Source organism: Talpa occidentalis, unplaced genomic scaffold (genome assembly GCF_014898055.3).
Source record: "Talpa occidentalis isolate TD23 unplaced genomic scaffold, MPIMG_talOcc4v2.1 talOcc4.11, whole genome shotgun sequence".
In the NCBI taxonomy this organism is placed as follows: domain Eukaryota; kingdom Metazoa; phylum Chordata; class Mammalia; order Eulipotyphla; family Talpidae; genus Talpa; species Talpa occidentalis.
The window spans coordinates 76737476-76755347 of NW_023601104.1; the positions used below are offsets into that span (position 1 = coordinate 76737476).

General features: G+C 35.7%; 1 protein-coding gene across 5 annotated transcripts in view; it reads left to right on the top strand.

Annotated features, from left to right (window-relative positions):
• The window catches only part of PCNX1 (pecanex 1), a 142293-nt gene that overhangs the window by 16661 nt on the left and 107760 nt on the right, over positions 1-17872 (top strand). The gene's annotated exons all lie outside the window — the stretch shown is intronic.

A 17872-nucleotide genomic window follows, 5' to 3' on the forward strand; every position in this document is an offset into this window, starting at 1 on the left:
GAATTTTTTAAAATAAACTTTGTATTTTATAATAGTTTAGATTCATAGAAAAGTTGGAAAGATGGTTCAAGGAGATTCCATATATCCTACACCCAATTTCTCCTGTTGTTTACCTCCCTTTACTCTGGTACATATGCCACAATCAATGAATCATTATTGATACATCATTATTAAAGTCCATACTTTATTTAGATATATTTAGCTTTTACCTAAGGTCTGTTTTCTGTTCCAGGATCCATCCTAAGCTATTGATTTTATTTTATTTTGTGACCAGATGCTTTATGGAATTATTCTTTCTATTTTTTTGGTTGATTTTAAAAGGACTTTCAGATATGCAATTAATTTGTAAATAACAGTTTCAACTTCTTTCCAATATTTATACATTTTTCTCTTGTTGCTTTGCATGGTGCTTTGCACACCAGCATTAAGTGATGCTGAGAATATGGACAGTCTTGTCTTATTTCCTACTTTAATGGTAATTCTAGTGTTCTACCATTAAGCACACTCACTTTTTCTTCGAAATATAAATGTCTGTCCATTTTCCAATGACTTATGCTCCTTGACTGTCAGACTAATACTTTTGTGTATTGAGTTTCAACAAATCTCACCTACTTCACTTCTTTATTACAATTCATCTTTGGTTCTACTGAAACATACCTACTTACAGGTCATTTGTTTGCTAATCTTAGTTTTGTTATAGATGGTTTAACATTATTAAAAGCATCAAGTAGTTATTGTACTATTATATGTCCATGCACCATCTCCTTTTAGGTTTTCTCATTTAATCCTCATCATAACTCAGAGCCCTTGAAACAAAGATACTGTTACTTGTCTCCATTTTACAGATGAGGAAACAGGTGCCTAGAAGTAAACCTCACCCTCAGGGTTATTCTGATTGCTTCTGCCATTTCTTCTCTTTGACCTCAGGACCACAATTATAGTTACCCTCCTCCATGTCCCTCAAGATTCCTTTCTGATTAAAGCCTACTTCTGTGATTGATTTGAGTATCCCTTGATCTTTTTCAAGACATACTCTGAATCTAGACCTCTCAGCTGCCCTTCTCATCACCATCTAATTATAGTCTTAATCCTGGCTCCCCCTTTTGACCAGCATTATGATGTGAAAACCGTGAAAGTCCATTATAAAGGACAGTTCTCCCAGGGATTTTATTATAGTTCTCACATTTTCTTAAAGTGAGATAATTTGTCTCCTTATTTTGGAGGGAGGGGCTAGTTAGTTTTGTTCTATGGCATTCATTATAAATGGACTTTATTAAACTTTAATATCCTTTCACTTATTAGTCTAATGTGGAGTTCTTTCCCAGTCGGGTTTATATAAAATACTATTTCCTTCGTTACAGTGCTGTTGCTATTATTATGTCCCCCTTCACCCCAGTTATAGAGATGCAGCATTTGGAGTCTGCTTATATTCTGTCCATTTCAATTTATTATCAACAAAATTTGAAAGTGTAGTTCTTATGAACATGTAAATAACAACGGAAGCAATTGCTGTCACTTAGTTGCATTTTTAAAGGGCTAGAAAATTGGGCTTCCCTCAATCCCCCGCCACTGGGCCAGGGTCCCACATGGCGCACAGACTTCTGCTGCCTGCTGCTCCCCTCAGCAGTGTACTTCATCAGTCAGCCTGCTCTGCTTTCCCCTTTGGCTCTGGTGAATTCTCTCACCCTCCCATACTTCTGACTGTACCCAGTGTTTGTATAAATAAATAAATAAATCTTTAAAAAATTAAAAAAAAAAAAGGGGCTAGAAAATTATTTCAGGGGATCTAAATCCAACTTTGAAACAGTGATGCTTTTGATTTCCAGAGGGTAGAGCCAGGGGTGGTACTGAACATCCTGTAATGCCTAGGAAGCCCTCCCCTCCCAGTACTGAGAGGGGAGACTGAGAATCTTAGTTCTGGAGGGTGTATTCTCTTTTCGAGTAATGTTACCCTCAGGGGGTTGAAAATGAGTTTTTGGTCAGGGGTGGGGTTTTGGTGGTAAAAAAGTCTTTTTGTATAAAGTGAAGATGTATATATAGTATATACAGATACAGTATATGTGTTAAACTTTTATGAGGGGGAGTGTTAGGAAAACCTACACTTGTGTGTTTCTCTTTTACTCTCACACTACTACCACACTCACACTTCTGACACCAGATGTGTGGGCTTTTCTTACTCTAAGCAATTCTTCGACATTAAATGAGCCTCCTGCATTTTAACTAAATTCTGACACTATCCACAGGTTAAGGGCTCAGTCCCAGAAGACTTTCTCTGTCCTGCTTCTACCCCCATTTTGGGTACCAATCAAAAGTCCAGCTTGTCACTTGAACTTCCCACCAATAGGGTATTAATTGGATATTTCTGCTAACTCTCAGGTTTGAATAATTTGCTAGAGTGGTTTCATAGCACTCAAGAAAGCAGCTAACTTATATTATTTGTTTGTTTTAAGAGACTATTATAAAGGATTCCAGTGAACTTCCAGATGAGGGATACACAGAGCAAGGCACATTGAAGGGGCACAGTGCCCTTTCTAGGTGCCATCTTGCAGCACCTTCACATGTTCACCAACTCAGAAGCACTTGAACTCCCTACTTTTGGGATTTTAATGGCGGTATCATTATGTAGGCATGATTAATTACTCTGTTTCCAACCCCTCTCCCCCTCTGGGGAATAGGGAGGGGTTGGGACTGAAAATCCCAAGATAATCCCTATTTGGTCTTTCTGGTGATCAACTCCCCCATCCAGGACCTCCTAAGAATCACCTCATTAGAACAGAAGACATTTCTAGCACCACGGAAATTCCAGGGGAATTAGGGACTGGTGTTAGGAACCAGAGTAAAGGACCAGTGTTGAAACAAAAGGTGCTCCTAGTGCTCTAATCTGGGAAGTTAACAAAGGTCTTGGGATCTCTGTGCCAGGACCTGGAGTGGGGGCCAGAGAGCAATATATATTTTTTTCTATTATTTTACAGAGAGTAATTAGGAGGGAAATGTTAATAAGGCTCCTTAGGAAGGTGGCATTGAAAAAACAGTTGAGAAACACTGCCTTGGAGAGAGATTATCTAGCATAGCGGTTAAGCCACTATGAAAGGTAATAGGGGGAAAAAAATGCGACATTCTTAATCTGTGGAGTCAACTAGATGCAAATCCTGCTACCAATTACCAGCTGTGGGCCAGTGACTTCTTAGCCTCAGTTTTCTTATCTGTTAAATGGAGATAACACTTTCTTCAAGGGATTGTTGTGAGATAATCCATGTAAGTAAATCCATTTGGTAAAACACTAAGTCATTCTCCTAAGCAGCTCAGAGACTTATTGCTTTATTACCAATCCTTAGAAGAGTGTCTGGGCCTTAGTAGGTGTTTCGTAAATATATTTTGAATGAATGAAGTTCTTATTCGCTGAGTTGCCTTTATAGAAAATGAGGAAACCGTGGGATGTCATTTTTTTTCTATTACCTTTCATATTTACCGCACCTTAAATATATGTGTGATTACATTATCTGATTTTAATTTTTTTTTTAAAGCAGAAATGGGTAGTATAGCATAGAATACTGTCATTCTGTTTTAACCAGTAAGCTCAGGGAAAAATTGATAGAAATGATAAATGAGTTCTGGTAATTCTCTTATGAGAGCTAATGTTTTTAGTTTACAATCTCACTAATTTGTATTTTATGTTTATATTTATATTTTATGTTTCAGGTTCTGTTAAATTTTAGTGAAACAAAAAATACACAATTACATGGAATCATATTTTTTTTCCCCTCCCTTTTGTTCTCTGTAGTAATCTAAAGATGATTATGGAAACTGAGGGAATGTTCTGCTATTTAAGTTCATTCCATTACCCCCCACCACCATTTTGCTCTTATTTTGTAGCATTTGATCTCAGGTACATGTATTGCTATATACATTTTAATATAAGGACAGAGTTGCCTTCTTCCCAAATATCCATCAAAGAAAAATTTATTATTACAAAATCTAGAGTATTATTACTTCTTCAGTTATTTCCTCTTCACCCAGTTGCTTTTTTTGTATTTTCTTTTTCTTAAAGATTATTTATTTATACAAGAACGGGGGTACAGGTCAGATGTGCAGGAAGGCAAGAGGATTTACCAGAGACAGAACGGGAAACAGAACAGGCAGACTGATGAAATACACTGCTGAGGGGAGCAGTGGGCGTGACAGGAGAGGTCTGCTGTGCCATGTGGGACCCTCGCTGACTGGCCGGGATCGAACCGGTGCTGCAGAGGCTGTGGACAGCTTCACAGCGCTGCGCTCAACCACCTGCGCCACCAGGGGAGGCCCTTTTTTGTATTTTCAATGGCACAGCTTTTTTTTTAAGTTCTTAAAAATTTAGCATAGAAATATTAATGATTACCAGGGTCACAGCTTAATAATTTACAAGTGTTGAGTCATGATAAATTATTAAATATTAAGTTAAAAGCAATACATGTTACTAGGTTTTGGAAGTAGTAATCTGCATTTATGAGATGAATTAAAAATAGAGCAGTTGTCCTAATGAAATGCAAATAGGTATTTGTGATAAACAGAATTTCCAGTAGTAGTAGTATACGTATATCAAAAAGGGTTGTAAATGATACATATAGAAATGATGTTAATGTGCTCTGTAAGGTTATGTTAGATAACTCATAATGCGTTTTGTGATGAAGAAAGCTCTCTTGCTCAAATAAGTTATCAAATTGCACAAAACTGTTCTCATGAAGTAGGTGAGTAGAAAAACAGCATTTCTAAAAATATTTTCTATAACATTTTAACTGTGAAAACATTGACTTTCATCTAAATTTATAGATTCAAATTGTCTAAAGTCTTTGGTTTTCTTACTGGGAAAAAATAAAAATACAGGAAAACTTATATACTGTGAAAGTATATACTTTTTTTTAGTTCATCAATGTATATCCCTCCTTTTGTTAGGAATTTTTTTGTTCCTTATTTTTTATAACTGTGCCCTGTCTTCTCATGTATGTTTTTAGCTACCCATCTTTAGCTCCTACAACATACATGTTGAAGATGAACTATATCACTTTGGTTCCTTTTCAGCTGGGTAAGATTGGTTCTAAGCAAAAATTGCTTCCAAGTTCAAAACACTACATTTATTCAGATTATTCTTTTTTAAGTCTATGCTTCTCTTCCTATGTGGTTTGGGATCTTTGAATGTTGCCAGCTACCAAATTAGTTGGTACTTCTAGTGAGCCACATACAAAAGAAACAGTCACTGACATATTTGGAGAAAAAAACTGAAATTTTTATCAGCTTTAATGTTCTCTCTGCTATGCCAAACTGTTGTTGAAAAGGAACTAAAAATTAAATAATAGCAAAAAATCCTGGCAAGTGAAAACAGAAGTTAGCAGAAGGTAAAAGCAGTATGTATACCATTCTTATGTCCTATGCAGGTTAAAAAAAAAAACACAGACCTTAATCCTCTCCTAAATTATAAATTCAACCCGTCAATAATATCTGGACTAACTTTTATTAACAGTTTTTCAAGAGAAGAAAAACCAAACAGTTAAAAAAAAAATCAGTAAATAAGGGATGCTTCTTTCTTTCTGTGGTTTGTCATGGCCCAGACCAGGCAAACTGGGTACAAATGACCAAAGGCCAAAGAGTTAGGAATCCTTTCTTGTAAGGCTTTATTGTGATGGCCAGTTTGCCCCAGACTAGCTTTTTTACTGGTATATCCAAAGCTGGGGCATATACCTCTTCTTAGCCCGGTGGAAAGTCCTTTTTGGCTTATTCACAAAAAAGTTAAGAGGATAACCTAATGCTCAATGCACGGAATTTAGTTCCATCTTTGTACCATTTTTTGTTTTTGCAGACAGAGAGAATGTTGGGGGGGGAAAGCAGGAAGAATGACTTAATGACCAAATATTGCCCATAAATTATAGAAAATAATTGTCACTGGTAAGGCAAATTGTCAGGTCAAAAAGAAAATGAGTGTTTTTAAGTGTTATAGCTTTCATACAGACTGCCCCCAAAGGACTTAGAAAAGGCCTTCATATCATAATCATGGCTCTAGGGATTCAGCCCTCATGCCATAGTCTCCTTTAAGGAATAAAGCAAAATATTCCAAGTAGATGTTTCCTTTCAGAGAATGAGGATGCGTAGGAAAAGGAGAAAAGTATCCCTAGTGTTAAGAGTCAGCCATATTTTCCAGTAGGAAATAATACGTACGTATTTATCTAATTTATATAAATCCAGCTGCACCATGAGTCAAGTTGATTTCAGAAGGCCAGCTGGGAACCTTTATAGCCAAGTCAGAAACATTTTCCTCAAAGGTTTGTAAGTGTACTCTGGGAACTTGAGCCAACCCATATTTTAGCAGAAGTTTGAATTTATATACATAATAGTATAAATTGCATGGAAAATACTAGTTATTATCTTTTTTATCTGTTTACATTCACTTTTTATGTCACTATGACATATATATTTGTATTTACATTTTTAGCTACAGTTGAATGTTCTTAGAGCAGCAGCATTCAAAATTAACTACATATTGCCCGACTGAAAGGAACCAAAGTAATATAAAACAGTTCATCTTCAGCATGTATGTCATAGGAGCGAGAGATGGGTTGCTTAAAACATGAGAAGACAGGGCACAGTTATGAAAAATAAGGGACAAAAAAATCCTAACATAAGTAGGATGTACACTGATGAACTAAAAAAACTTACATACTTTATAGTTTTCCTTTATTTCTATTTTTCCCAGTAAGAAAATAAGACAAAAGGCTTTAGACAATTTCAATCTATAAATTTGGATGAAAGTCAATGTTTTTACAGTTAAAATGTTAATAGAAAACATTTTTAGAAATAGTTTTTCTACTCTTTCATGAAAAAGTTCAATTCATTCACATTTATCTTGACTATAGGCTATTATAAAGCAGCAAAGAAAGACCTCAGCAAAATGACTATTTAGTAGTCATAAATATGTAACTAATGTTTTGAGGAAAAATGTCTAATTTAAGAAGGTACTATATAACTTTTTGCATATTATTTGGCTGGCATTATTTTTTAGCTTTCTATGATTTTCTTTCAGTTAATCTGTTTAATAGACACAGTGAGATACATCTTCATGTTTGTGTCTGTTTTAAAATTTTCTTTGTAGAACTCATGGTTTCAGTACTGTACTTGTTTGCCATGTGTATGAAATTTTATGTCAAACAGTGACATAAAGCCATTAAAGTTTTTTTTTTTAAATAATTTTTCTAGAGATTATTGTGAACCAGTGGAGTTTTTCCACAGTAATACCAAACCAGTGTTTTCTAGTATAAATTGATGCATTTTCTCTGAAAGGGGAATATACCAAAATCATATAGGCATTATTCAAAATTACAACTTTTTTTAATATTTAATTTTTTAATGTTTATTTTCTTACATTGTTGGTACTCTTTTTTTTAAAAAAATATTTATTTATTTATGCATATAAGAAACTGGGGGGGGCGGTAAGCCAGAGATGCAAGGGTGTGAGAGGATCCAACAGAGACAGAGTGGGGAGCAGAACAGGCAAATCTACTGAAACACACTGCTGAGGGGAGCAGCGGGCGAGGCAGGAGAGGTCTGCTGCGCCATGTGGGTTGTTCCCTGGCCAGACGGGGATCGAACTCATGCTACAGTGGCTGGCAATAGCTTGACAGTACTGTTTTTAACCCCTGCGCCACCAAGGAGGCCCCCAAATTACAAATTCTTATAGTAAAGAGCAGGTATACATTCATTTTTGTCTAAACATTTGTAAAACTACTGTTTAACACTAATTGATTGTTTTGCTTGGAGAGCATTCAAGATAAATGAATTCCGTATTTCGCTTTTAAATGACACCATGGAATGTGACTTGATTTTAGGGCCATACAATTGTGAAGAGCAATTACTGGCCAGTGTTTGCAAGCAGCTACTTTGCTTGGATCACAGTTAGATAAAATTGTAATGTTAGAAATTATAGGTTTGTACTTGGCATATATGATAGAGAAGTATATAGAAGAATGTGGTTTATTGATTAGAGAAAAAAGATTATTTCATTTAGAGTAGAAATCATCAAACTGTGGCCCATGTAGTTTTTGTAGGCCCATATACAAAGAAAGATTTGCACATTTTTTAGTGTTTGGGAAAAAATGTAATATTTCATACTATATTGAAATCATGTGAAATTCTATTTTCATTATCCTCACATAGTTTTTTTGGAAGACACCAGGCTCATGTATTCATATATTGTGTATGGTCCTCTCACATAACTAGTAGTTACAACTCAACTTTGATTTATATGCATTTAGGTGTCAAGAGTAGGAGCAAGGACTGGAGCCAAACTGCTCCTTAATGTCTCAATCTGACACCTTGAAGGAGTTACTTACCTCTTCTCATTTTCTCATTTGCAAAGTGGGAGTGATAGTGGCAACTTCACAAGATGATCATGAAGGTTAAATATCTGTAAGTTAACATACCTAAAGCACATAAAAATATGCCAGGTACATGGTAAATACCATGCACTAAGTATTATATTTAGTTGATAATCACTTTATATCATGAACTGAAAAAAGATGCATTGAAATCAGTTCCAATGGAGAACAGCTACAGATATATTAAGGAAGCAGCCATTTGTCAGTAGTATACTTCCAGATCTTGATTTGCTCATGTAGGCAGTAGTGAAAATGATGAATCTAAAGCAAAGTATAAGCAATGAGCAAATACGTATTTCTGCACAAGGAAATGAGCTTTGTGTAAAGACTTTTTTTACCTTACAGTATGCTAACCATAGGGGAGAATGAATGATTTAATTTTTTGAAATGTAAACACAAAGGTTACTTCATGATTGAGAGTTATATTCTGACCATTTCTATGTTTCCAAGTGACTGTCTTATGTCAGAATTGTACCTACCACTTCTGATTGAAATATCACAGCTTTTTTGGTTAAGGATAAATTGTCAAAATTTAAGAGAAGTAAAATGTTATATAAATTATTTAGTCTCCCAGCTTGTTTCTCAACATTTGATTTTCTTCATTGGAGAGACGATAAAGTGAAATATTCATCCATCTAACTTAAAAAAAAATTATACTCAAAGCATATAATGTGGAAGTTGCCATCTTAACACATTTTTAAATTATATTGTTTGGTGGTTTAAGTTTTTCTGTAGTAAAATACATAATGTAAAATTTACCATTGTAACACATTTTTAAGTGTGTATAGTGGTACTAGGTATACTCATTTTAAGTGGTATAGTGGTACTAGGTATATTCATACTGTGCCCATTATGCTACAACTCCCCGTTTCTCCCTTCTGACCAGACTTGGAAAACTGATCTGTTTTCAGAAACTGAAACAGTTTCTGTGACTATGACTACTTTATTATTATTTTTTTAAAGGTAACTTTGTCACTTGCTCAGCTTAGGTGCCATTAAATGAAACATGACCTTTTTTCTCCCTAATTTATTTTTATTTTTAAATTTTTCTTTTTATTTATGTATTTTTTACATCATTGTTTATTTTTAAACAATGTTTGCTTCCCCCTCCCCTCAGGTGTAGTCCCCATAGAATTTCCTTCAATGCAAAATGTTCAACATCCATTATCAGGGAAATGCAAATCAAAACCACATTGAGATACCACCTTACACCAGTGAGAATGGCACATATTAAAAAAACTAGCAATAACAAATGTTGGCAAGTATGTGGAGAACAAGGAACTCTCTTACATTGCTGGTGGGAGTGCAAACTGGTCCTATGGAAAGCTGTCTGGAAGTTCCTCAGTCTACTAAGAATGGAGCTACCATATGACCCGGCCAATTCGACTCTTAGGGATCTACCCAAAGAACACAAAAACATTGATTCAAAAGAATACCTGTACCCCTATGTTTTTTGCAGCACTATTTACAATAGGTAAAACCTGGAAACAACCCAAATGCCCCAAAATAGATGACTGGATCAAGAAGATGTGGCATATATACACAATGGAATATTATTCAGCAATCAAAAAAAGATAAACTCATGCCATTTGCAGCAACATGGATGGAGCTAGAAGGAATTATGCTCAGTGAAATAAGCCAGAAGGAAAAAGAAAAATATTGGATGGTTTCACTTATAGCAGTAATATAGGGGAACCAAATAAGACATCAGTGTAAAAAAAATAACAGTACAAAACACAACAAAGCAAAAATAGACAATTATAAATCAGAGACATACTGCAGGGGAGGAGGAGGGAGAGGGATCAGAGGGAGGGAGGAGCACGGGACTGAGGTGATGGTGCATGGGGGCATTGGGGAAGGAAATTCTGTGGGGGACTACACCTGAGGGGGTGGGGGGAAGCAAATATTGTTTAAAAACGAACAATGATGTAAAATAAACAAATGAACTAAAAGACCAAACAAAAAAAGATAAAAGATTTTCTTTCAGTGCACCCATACACCATAATAATTCCTTTTAGCTCCATCCATGTTGCTGTGAATGGTATTAATTTATCTTTTTTGATTGCTGAATAATATTCCATTGTGTATATATACCACATATTGATCCAGTCATTTATTTTTGGCATTTGGGTTGAAACATGAACTTTTGAATGAATTACAAATGTGTTCCAGTCCACATTCTTTTTATAATATATTTTTATTATATTACATATGCAATTGAAAGATCAGTTTCTTCATTTTTTAATCAATTACTGAAAATAGTTTTTTTTCTTTTAAGATTTTTTCATGGCTTCTTTTTTCCTTTATGTTTGAATTTTTTTTTTAAGATTTATTTATTTGTACAAGAACCGGAGTACAGGCCAGATGTGCAGGAGGGTGAGAGGATTCACCAGAGACAGAGCAGGGAACAGAACAGGCAGACTGACTGAAATATGCTGCTAAGGGGAGCAGCAGGCGAGACAGGAGAGGTCTGCCACTCCATGTGGATATCTCCCTGGCCGGCGGAGATCGAACCCACACTGCAGAGGCTGCGGACAGCTTAACAGTGAATTTGATTACTTTAGATACCTCATATGAGTGGACTCTTCAGTATTTTGTCTTTTTGTGACTGACTTATTTCACTTAGCAAAGTTCATCCATGTTGTAGCACATGAGTGATTTCCTTTCTAAGGTTGAATAATAATCTGTTATGTGTATAGACTATTTTTTGTTTATCCATTATTGATCGACATTTTATATTGCTTCTCTCTCGGCTATTGTGCATCATACTATTATTGTTACAGGGTAGCCCCAAAAGGAAATGGAATGTCCTGGGTGTGAGTCCTCACCTGAGTGTTTAAAAAAGCTTAGAACAGGTCCCAACTGCAGGCACACATAGAAAGGTTAATAAAAGATTTTTTACAATGGGAAATGAAAAGAGGGAAAATGGAGGGGGCTGGGGAGGAGAGTTTGATTAATGGGTAAATGCATGGTATCAGTAATGCAGTCTTAGTTGTGATCCCAAGAGCATGCAAATGGCAGGCAAAAACCAAGAGCATGCAGGCCCAGATGTGTTTGGTTTTATTCCAGACATGGCTGCCTATATCTACCCTTAGTTTCCAGTAATCATCCCTTCAGGAAGTCATGAGTTGCGGCAAATTCTTGGCATGATGGGATTTGTAATCCTCAGCACCCTGGATCATTTTGGCATGGAAGTGGAGTTCATTCAGGACATACTCTTCCCTCAGCATTTTGAACTTGGGTGTGCAAATATCTCTTTTGAGATCCTACTTCTAATTCTTTTGGATAAATACCTGAAAGTGAGACTGCTAGACAGTGTAGTCATTCTAATTTTAATTTTTGAGGCGCTCACATATTGTTTTCAGAGAGGTTATACCATTTTTCATTCTCACCAGTAATGCACAAAGGTTCCAGTTTCACCACATCCTTGTCAACATATGTTATTTTTCTGTTTAAAAAATATTTATTGGTAGTAGCCATCCTAATAGGTGTGAGATGATATGTCATTGTGATTTTGATTTGCATTTCTATCATTTTTGCAGTGTTCTTTTAAAATTGAGGTAACATTTTATTATAACATTATATAAGTTCCAGTTGTGCATAGAGGAGAATCAATATGTATATATTACATTAAGTTCACCACTAAAAGTCCAGATGTGCCCTTCACCATACCACTGTTCCCTTTGTCCCAGTTTAACCCTTCTGGTAATCAATAAATTGATCTTATAATTCAAAAGTTATTTTTTTTTAAAGATTTATTTATGCATACAAGAGCTGGGGTACAGACCAGAGATGGGGGGTGGTGGAGAGGTTCACCAGAGACAGAGTGTGGAACAGAACAGGCATGGGTTCTGTTTTTTTTTTTTTTTAATAGCTGAATAGTATTACTTATGTATATCACATCTTCATTGTTCATTCTTCTGTCATTGGGCACTTTGTTTCCAGCTCTTGGTTATTATTTATAATGCTGCAATACATTTAGGGGGGTACATATATCTTCAAATTAGAGTTTTTGTATTATTTAGGTAAATACCCAGAAGTGGGATAACTAGATTATATTCAGTTTCTATTTTTAATTTTTGAGGACTCTCCATGCTGGTTTCCATAAGACTGCATCAATTTACATTCCCATCCACACTGTATAAGATTCCCTGTTCTCTACATCCTCACCAATACTTGTTTGTTTTCTTTTGGATAATATCCATATTCACAGGTATGAGGAGAAATCTCATTGTGGTTTTGATTTGCACTTCCCTAATCATAAGAGATAATGAACATCTTTTCTTGTGCTTAATCACCTATCTGATTTTTTCGTTGAGTTTTGTGAGTTTTTGGATATTTGGGGTATTAACCATCTATCGGATATAGATATGCAAATATCTTCTCCCATTCAGTAGGTCCATCTCACTTTTAAGAGAGATAATCTTATTAAAAGCATCTAGCACAGGGCCTCCCCGGTGGCGCAGCGGTTGAGCGCTGGGTTGCAAAGCTGCCCGCAGCCTCTGCAGCGCCGGTTCAATCCCCGGCTGCTCCCCGGCCACCGGAGGAGGGTCCCACATGGCGCGCAGACCTCTCCTGCCGCCTGCTGCTCCCCTCAGCAGTGTACTTCGGTCCTTCTGCCTGCTCTGCTCCCCTCTCTGGCTCTGGGGAATTCTCTCACCCTCCTGCACTTCTGACTGTACCCAGTGCATGTATAAACAAACAAATAAATAAATAATAAAAAAAAAGGTATGTAATTCAATTTAAAAAAAAAAGCATCTAGCACAGTTTGCAGTAAGGAGGCTTGAGGCTTACTATAATTTTGGGGTCTATTTGATCTGAATATCTAAAGCTGTCTGATAGTTGTTAATACTTCCTGCCATTCTTAGGGATATGCAATCAAGAGTTAAATTTTTTTATTACTTCTCATGAATAAGGAGTATGATAAAAATCTGTCCTTAAGTGGAACTTTACTTGTTGCTTAGGTATCCATTATTGAAATGATTTGGTCATGAAATGATTTGGTCGTTTGGTCTGTGTAAGGTCTGGCTTTTGTCCTTTATTTTCATTGGTTTGCCTTTTGTTATTGATTTTGAAGTTTTACATACACACATATATAAATATGTGCACATGTGCATAGTAACTATGTATGTTAACATGTCTTCTTGTATATAGCTTGTGCTTTTTTTCAATTTGTAGTATTTGTGATTAAGAATGAGTTATTTTAATTCATCAGTCCTTTGGTACTGTGCACTTAGAGAATCACACTTAAGAAATTGTCCCTATCCTAAGGTCATAAAGATATATTTTTTATTTTTTCTAAAAGTGTTAAGGTTTTACTCTTTACATTAGTCTTTAATCCATCTAGGAAATTAACAGTGATGAATCTTTACTTAAAATAATACAGTTCACATGTTTGCTTAATGCCCATTAAAACTGTGTTGTCAAAAGCTTGGTAAACATTGCCTTAAATGAGGTAATTGCTGTGTGGAGAAAAAACAAGCACAAAAGGTGCCTTGCATTAATTATTTATTATTTTTTTATTTTTATTTTTTTTCATGTTTATTTATTTATTTATTTGCTTGTTTGTTTTGTTTATACAAGCACTGGGTACAGTCAGAAGCGTGGGAGGGTGAGAGAATTCACCAGAGCCAGAGCGGGGAGCAGAGCAGGCAGAAGGACCGAAGTACACTGCTGAGGGGAGCAGCGGGCGGCAGGAGAGGTCTGCGCGCCATGTGGGACCCTCCTCCAGTGGCCGGGGATCAGCCGGGGATCGAAATGGCGCTGCGGAGGCTGCGGGCAGCTTCGCAACCCAGTGCTCAACCGCTGCGCCACCGGGGAAGCCCTGCATTAATTATTTAAAAGATTTGTTTAGGGCCTCTTTGGTGGCATAGGGGTTAAGTCTCAGCACTACCACCATTGGTCACCCATGGTGGTGGTAGTGTGGCAGCCTGAGTTCTGTCCCTGGCCTGGGAGCTAACCCACATAGCACAGCAGACCTCTCCTATCCCACCCGCTACTCCCCTCAGCAGTGTATTTCAGTAGATCTGCCTGTTCTGCTCTTCACTCTGTCTGTGGTGAGTCCTTTCACCACCCTCATCTCTGGCCTACATCCTAGTTCTTCTATGCAAAAATAAATAAAAACTTAGAGACAAAAAAAGAAAAGATTTAAGAGAGAGAGAGAGAGAGAGAGAGAGAGAGAGTGTGTGTGTGTGTGTGTGTGTGTGTGTCAGAGGGTGGGGGTAGTTCCAGTTGTGGGTGATCTCTGCCACTTTGTTAATATTTAAGTTACAAACAGCTGATTTCTGATTGAACTGGTCTGAATATCTGAGTGTGGCCACATAATAAGCAAAACTCAAAACCAAGAAGTTGATTAGCATAATAGAAATGAAAAATACCTAATTTGTCTGTTTTAATGTTATAAGCCTTTGATATATGAAAGCTATAAGATATATAGTTGTTTAAAATGTATTTGAAAAGTTCTGGAAGTCAGTGATGACTCTTCTTGTCTTGGTCCAAGCTTCTAGTGCTGTGACCTTTCTGATTATTTCATGAGAGTCTTGTTTGTCCATCAGTATTACACCACCTGTGACACCTTCATTCTCCACTTTCCATTGTGGTATCCTAGGAAAGAAGTACAGCCAACCTTTCTCTATGAGCAATTTATATGTATAGGTAGACATTTATGTAAAGACAAAAGAGATTGGCTTTTATTACCAGAGGGCAGTTAATATGCTTGGTTGTATTAGCATTAATTTGAAGGTGACACCTGTATTAAAATATTATAACTTATGAAGATGAGGTGTGTCCTTTTGGAAATACTAGTACTTTCCAAGTATTGGGTTTTTTTAATGGAACATAAATAAGTACTTGCCACAAAAATTCAAAACAGGTATTTTGGTTGAGAATTGGTTAAGTGAGATACAAAATTGTATTTTTAATAGAGAAATAAGCAACTTTATCTTGTAAAAATTTTTTTTCTTTAAAGAAAGAATTTGCTTTCCCAGGAGCTGCTGCTTGTTGCTAAATAGAATTCTGAGTTTCTCTGAAAGCACATCATTGGTAGATGTAATTTAATAAAATATAAAAGGAAATAGTAAATACTACTTGGTTTGCCCTTTTACTGTCAACTTCATAAAACTGAAGAATAGGTGCCTGTCTAGGCCACTGAAGCCATGTAAAGGCAGTTACCATTTAAAATTTTCTTGTAATATTAGTGAGGGACAGATACAGGGAGGGATTATGACCTGTTCGTGATTTAATGCTATTAGTATCAGCTGCACTAGGAACAGCAGAGTGCAATGAAGTAATACAAGTAGAGAAAATGTGTGTGTCTGTGCAATTTTACCCCTATTGGGAGAAGGGAGAAGTCAAACTGTTATAGTCCAGCTGTCCTCTGCCACCTAGAAACATCAAGGGTAACTACTGGCAGGGCTTAAGCATCTAAACCACGTAGTATGAAATAAAGAGGTAATTTTTATAGTGTGAATAGAAAGTATAAGTACTAATCATCTGATACTGTGATTGTTCATCATGAAATAGACTATTACATTTTTGTTTTTAACCTTTCCATTGTTTTATGTTTTTTAAAAAGGAATTCTGTGCTTACTAAATAGCTTGTGTATATTTTAATGTGTTTCTTGGGACTCCAGTATCTACTACTCTTAGCAATATAATAGTCTCAGTAAGTTTATTTAGATCTGTTTTAAACATTCATAATCTTTTTATAGAGGCAAATGTGATAGATCATTCAATATTCAGTAGCCTCTTTTATCTCTTCCCCTTTGGAAGGGCCATTAACATTCCCATTGAATTTGTCTACCATTCTGAATAATGTTGAGACTGTTCTTTTTCTATCCACTTAATGTAATCAATTATTTTTATCTTAATGTGGACTACTGTGAGTAATGATGGAACTCTGACTTATTTTTCACTTACACTTTGCATTTGAAAATGGAATTGGTATAGTATATACTAAAACAGTGATATAGGCATTATAAACCTTCTTAATTTTGTTATTAAGATGCGTGATCTTGGCTGTCATTCACAGTTATTAGCAAGTCTCAGTGTCTGGAAATGAAGGTATTGAACTAAATGATCCCCAAGAATTCTAGTTCTTATGTGAACATATTATGGTAACTGGCATCATGCAGAATATTTATAAATGTTCTAAGCAGCATATGTGTTCATGTGTTTACACTTGTGTTTACTTTAAAATTTCTGTCAGTTTGAGAGTGTGTGTGTGTGTGTTCTGCTTTGAAAGGTTGTTCCAGCACAATGTACTAGTTTTAAAGCTATGAATTAAGCAAATTAGAATTTTAAAATCTAATAGTTTTAGCAATCATTTTGAGAGGTTTTGAGGGACCTCAAATATATTTTGAGGGATCTAAATATAGCTTAAGATCCCTTTAACTTAAATTGCATGTATAAATTTAATTCTCATTTTTAAGTACTTACTGACAGATCTTTCCAAGTACTTAATTCTTCTAAACCTGATAATTTACGGGTTTTATAAAATTTCAGATACTTTTTATTTTAAAGTTATAAGCCTAAATCAGTAATCAGTGACATTGTAAATTGGGATCACAAGTTTAATTTTTTAGACATGTTAATATGCAGTACTTCTTAAGATATATACCTTTTCTGCCCTTTCATAAAACAATAGTATTAAATTGTGGACTTGATTCACTTCCCCATACTCTTGCCTATTTCCTTCCTCCCAAATACCTTAAAAAAAAAACAAACCCAAAAACTTTCATCATGTGTTCTAAACTTACCTGCTTCACCAAGACTGTTTCAGTTTTACAATATCAAGCAATTTCCAAGCAAATTTTGGAGGCATAGTCTCAGAGGACTGAGGTTGAATCTTGTGAAAACATGCAGACTGTAGAGCTACAGACATCCAAGCTGATTTTTCTCATAAAACTGTGCAGTTGTGCTTTTGCCAACAATGTCTCTGAGGCCAGAACTTCTGGGTGGGTGATCTCCAAACCTGCCACCCCTGGACTGAGATCTGTATCATTGACTCCTCAGTATGATGAGCCTCTAATCCTGATGCCAGGATGTAGCTGGCTTATTTCAATTTGTCTATTTATTGCTTGGTTCTGTTTTTATTCTTCTTTTGGTCAGGGTACAAATTTTAAGTGTTCAAGTATTTTTAAATAAAACTTATTTGGTTTTTGGATGTCTCTCATGCCTTGTCTGGTTTTATAGTCATAGTTTTAAGGTTATTCTCACGAAAGCTTTAACTTCCAATTTTCTAGAATACAGAATGTTTATGCAGAGCATATAAACAAGGATTATGTATATTTGGATCACAATTTTGACATTTATGTATTATGTAATATGTATTATGTAATGTGATACCTTAACTCTCCAGTGGTATTATAAGCTTTTTGGCATGGACTGTATACCAGTGCTGTCCAGTGGAAGTGTAATGTGAGCCACATGTAATTTAAAATTTTCTAATAGCCATATTGAAATGAAGTGAAAAG